The 5,406-nt window shown below is 38.9% G+C and overlaps 1 pseudogene; it reads left to right on the top strand.

Annotated features, from left to right (window-relative positions):
- Positions 1-3,090: 3,090 nt before the first annotated feature.
- LOC123255055 overlaps positions 3,091-5,406 on the top strand; it is a 118,424-nt pseudogene continuing 116,108 nt past the window's right edge.

Raw genomic sequence — 5,406 nt, 5'->3', positions numbered from 1 at the left:
TGATTGTTAAATTTTTAGTGTGAGTATTGACATGTTAGAAATCTGCAAATGCTGCAAATCATGATATAATTTGTATTGTTTGGATTTATTGTTTTGTTGATTATCTGGATTTAAGAAAGGAACAGAGAAAGTGTTAATAATGTGTTAATAATTCAGATTAAATTTTAAGGTATGTCTATACCCAAGACTTTTGGCTGTTTTCTGAAAACTGGTTGTTAAACATTTAAAAGCATACCCCATCTTAGAGTCTCTGGTTTGTGGAAGTGGCCGGGGTAGCCTGCCTTCATTCTCCCAGTGTTGCTCCTGACTTTCTAGACTTTGAAACTATGTTACCTGCCTTACTTCTTTGCTGCTTTGCATCTCTTTTTTGTATAAACAATCTTTCCCCATTAGAATGTAACCTTCTTTGATTTCAGAAAAATCTGGGAAGATTTACATGAACTGATGCAAAATGAAGTGAGCAGAACCAGAAGAACATTGTATATGGTACATATACAGCAGCAATTTTGTTTGATGAACAACTGTAAATGACCTAGTTATGGTCAGCAATATAGTGATACAAGAAAACCCCAGAGACTTATGTTGAGAAATATCATTCACCTCCAGAGAAACAACTGATGGAGTCTGAAAGCAGATCAAATATACTATATTTCACTTTCTTCATTTTTTTTGAGATCTCTTCCACAAAATGACTAATATGGAAAAACATTTATATGATTGTACATGTAAAACCTTACTATCACAGGGAGGGAAAGGTGGGGAAGTTGGAAGGGAGAGAGTGAATCTGGAATTCAAAATGAAAAAATGTTAAAAATTTTACTTGTAATGGGGTGGGGGAAAGAAAATATTATTATTTAAAAAAGAATGTAAATTCCTTTAGAGCAGGAGCTCTCTTTTTGTTTGTATATGTATCCTCACCATTTAGCACAGTCCCTGGAACATAGTAAGCACTTAATAAATGTTTGTTTCCTTCCTTCCTAAAAGTAAGGTTCTAAGATTTAGAAGAACAAATAACTAAACCTGAAACCCAAACAGGCTAAGCATGGTATAAGGAATAGAATTCTGGATTTGAAGTTAGTGACATGACATTGAATGACATCTCTGAAACTGTGGGGAATTCATTTAGTGCCTCTGATTTCCTCATCTGTAATACGGAGACAGTGATAACTGTATTGTTTGCTTCACAGGATTGCCATTGAGCTGAGAGGAATTTAGAGAGGATCCATGTCACACTCCTCGCTTTACAGATGGGAAATTAGGGCCAGAGACTTGCCTTGGATAAAGGGACTTGTCCAAAGAAACACATATGTAAAATATCAGGGCTAGAATTTGAACTTGGGTCCTGTAACTCCTAGGTCATTGTATTCTTTCTATTGTACTATGTAAATTTTTGTTGTAGTTGTTTTGTTGTAGTTGTCTAACTCTTTGTGACCCTATTTGGAGGGTTTTCTCAGGAAAGATCTGGGAGTAGTTTCTTCAACAGCTCATTTTACAGATGAGGAAATTGAGATAAACTTAAGTGACTTGTCCAGGGTCACACAACTAGCTAGTGGCTAAGTCTAGATTTGAACTCATGAAGGTATTTTCCCGATTTCAAGCCCAGTCCTTTATCCACCGTCCCACCTAGTTGCCCCAACTATGTAAATAGCAACTATTATTAAGTGACTAGGTCACAGTCAAAAAGGTGACTTTTTCAGGTTCATTACAGTTCTAAGATGTTGTGATTCTTAGGACATTTTTCAAAAGGAAGAGAGAGCATCCTCATTGGAGGGATTCATATAGAAGCTGGAAGACCACTTATCAAGGTTGCTGTAAGAGAAGAGGCTCATTTTGCAGGTTGGGTTGGACTAGATCTCTGAAATCATTTACAAATCTGCTATTCTGAGGTTAATTGTGTGTGCATTTGTGTGCGTGTGTGCATATGTGTGCGTGTGTGCATATGTGTATACATGTCAGGAATCAAACAGGATTATAGAGCTTAAAAAGGATCCCAGAGAATATTTGGTTTAGTCTCACCTCTCATTTTCAGATGAGGGAACTGAGACACAGAGGGGAGAAAGAACTTGATGTCACATGCCCAGGGCAAGTATTAGAATCAGGAATTGAACCCCGTTATTCACCTTTTTTCAGCTGTGTCCAATTCTTTGTGACCCCTTTTAGGATTTTCTTGGTAATGATACTGGAATGAGTTGCCATTTCCTTCTTCAGCTCATTTTACAGATAAGGAAACTGAAGCAAACAGGGTTAAGTGACTTGTCCAGGGTCATACAGATAGTATGCGTCTGAGGTCAGATTTGAACTCAGGAACATGAGTCTTCCTGGCTCCAGACCCAGGACTCTATTTACTGTCCCTGGATTTGAACCTACATTCTCTTATTTCCAAATCCAGTCCTCTTTCCACTCTTTTTTCCTACTTAAATTAGGGGCATTGGTATTTTAAAGGAAATCTAATAGTTACCCCTTTAGCGGAGTGAAAAGTCTTTTTAATTTTTCATTTATCATCTCCAGATTTGCTTGTTTTGTAAACTCAGATTTGCAATCATAAAATGAAATGGAACATTATAAGTCTCTTTTATAGAACTTAGAGTCTTTGGGAATTAAGTATAAATATACAATTGAACCATTTCAATGAGGGAAAGCATTAAAAATCTGCTCCAATCCAATTAAACACATTGCTTAAATGCCTACTATATGCAATGCTCTACAAAACTACATGTAAAAGATTTATGATTTTGTCAGGATGGGGGAATTACAGGGCAGGGAACTACCTCCATTAATGCAGGTTGCCATACATTTATAATTTAGTAGTTAAGTCCTAGGGAACTATTTGAGATAGATAAAGGTGACATGACATGACTTGCCCAGGGTCTTAAAGTTAGTGACAGAGATAGAATTAAAAAAAAAATGTTTTTTAAGCCCTTAATGAAGGAAGAAGCCAGGCATTACTCCCAGCTTCCTCTCTGGCTGCCATCTTGCTATCCCACATGTGTTCCCCTATCTTTGACTCTTCTACCTGTGACCCCTGGAGTAACCACACCCCACTCTTCTCCCAATCTGTGCAGCTCTGATCCTTTTGCTGGCAAGATGATTATGAACCAAGAGAAACTTGCCAAGCTGAAGGCACAAGTACTCATTGGTCGGAAAGGAACTGCTCAGAGAAAGAAGGTGGTTCATAGAATGGCTATAGCAGATGATAAGAAACTTCAATTTTCCTTAAAGAAAGTAGGAGTAAATGATATCTCTGGTATTGAAGAGGTGAATATGTTTACCATCCAGGAAACAGTGATCCTAAAGTTCAGGCATCATTGGTGCCAAACACTTTCACAATTACCAGCCTCTAACAGAAATGCTCCCCAGCGTCTTAAACCAGTTTGGAGTTGACAGTTGGACTAACTTGAGAAGACTGGCAAAGGCTCTGTCCAAACAGCCTGCGGATGGAAAAGCACCCCTTGCTACTGGGGAAGTGGATGATGATGAAGTCTCAGATCTTGTTAAGAACTTTGATGAGGCTTCTAAGAATGAGGCAAATTATATTGAGTATCAACTTCTGAAAGTTAAAATTTGGAAGTTATATGGAGCTATTTTATATGGTGTGACTGCCTTTTTTTTTCCTTTTCCTTTTTTTCCTTGTTTTTATTTACAGATCTAGAGAATTAGATCTCTAATATTTTGAAGCTCATTGGACATTGAAGCTCTTTTCATTTATTGCTTATACGCAATTCATTCTTTGTAACCTAACTAAGCCGAACAAGCCTGGAATTAAGATTTGGAAAAAAGGTTAATCAAATCTTTACCTAGTTAAAAAAAACAAAACAACAAAATCCTTAACTTCTTTTTTAGAATTGACACTAAGTATTAATTCTAAGGTAGAAGAACAGTTAAGGGCTAGATGATTGGGATTAAATGACTTGCTCAGGGTCACACAGTTTGGAAGTGTTTGAGGTCAGATGAGGTCAGATGAGCATGAGGCTGACCCATGACTTCTTACCTTGGACCTGCCAAATGAATAACTATGATTTAAAAGTTCATTCAGCTTTCTGATTTTCTAGCCTTTCCAGAAGAGATCCTACTGACTCAAGTCCTGGTGTTCTCTCCGCTGTGCTACCTAGCGGTCGCCAGAGGTAGAATTTGAAGCCAGGATTTATTCATTTCAAAACCTAACACTTTTAATGCTTTGGACACTGGGAATAAAATGACAAGGTAGAGTTGTTGGGGTTGTAGAGTTGTCAGATTTCTAAGACCTGCCCTCAAACAAGTGATGTGAGATTGAATGTGATTAGGTTAAAAGAGAAGTCCAATTGGACTGTAAGAAATTTGAAGAGGGACGTATCACTTCCAATAGGCATGAGGTTGGGGGAGGTTTCATTAAGGAAGTGACATCTGCATTGGGTCTTGAAGGACAAGCAGAAATTTAATAAGGGAAGAGTTATGGAAAAACCCAAATCTCTAGAGGTGCATGTCATGTCAACCCCCTCATTCACTAATCAAAGAGCCCAGTAATGAAAATCAGGCTGGCCCATGACTTCTTACCTTGGAGCCTCCAAATGAATAACTATGATTTAAAAGTTCACTCAGCTTTCTGATTCTCTAGGCCCCCAGAGAAAACTGAAATCCTACCTGAAACTCAACACAGCCAGACCCAAGAGTTGCCATGGAGGCAGATTCATTATATTTACCCATCTGCTTTATTTAAACAATGACCAGCAAGCCTCAGCTCTTTCATTGGCCCTCAGTTTACAGCCAACAACACTCATCAAAATCTTCCCAGATGGAGGGAGAGGAGGAGCTTGCTCTCCCCAGATGGAACAGAATTCATGTTAAATTTCTTACTAGAAAAGAGACAACAAGGACCTCCTTGAGGACAGTTGGTGGAAGAGGGGAAAGCTTTGCCCTGTGACATCCCCCTCCCCCCTGCAAGAAAGCTGCATTGGGATTATTTAGGGTTGAATTAATGCAGGGTATTTTTTATCCAGGAGATTAAATCAAGCTATCCATTAAAGAAATAATCCGTGTACGTGGTTTCCATTAACTGGGCTTTGGTTCCCCTCCTCCTTTGTCCTGATTTTCCCTTATTTAAACATCCTTTCCTCAGATTAATGATATCAATGCAGCATTTAGGCTCTGGCTTGGGGGAGTGGGTGGGAGCTGCTCCCTCTGAAGGCCTTGCTGATTCATCTCTGAATCATTTGTCAACGGTGCCCTGCTTGCTTGCTTTCTTGCTTGTGTGAGTAAATGATAGAACTTGTAAATTCTCCTTTTTCCTCCTTCCCACTCTCCTCCCCCTCTCTCTCCCCTCCCCTTCTCTTTCTCTTTTCCTCCTCTTTCCCCTCCTCTCTTTAATCTCCTCCCCTTCCCTGTTCTCTCTCTCTCTCTCTCTCTCTTCCCTGTTCTCTCTCTCTCTCTCTC

This window comes from Gracilinanus agilis, chromosome 1 (assembly GCF_016433145.1).
Source record: "Gracilinanus agilis isolate LMUSP501 chromosome 1, AgileGrace, whole genome shotgun sequence".
Classification (NCBI taxonomy): Eukaryota; Metazoa; Chordata; class Mammalia; order Didelphimorphia; family Didelphidae; genus Gracilinanus; species Gracilinanus agilis.
The sequence above is the reverse complement of the archived record's forward strand: the minus strand, read 5'-3'. Positions and strand labels throughout refer to the sequence as shown.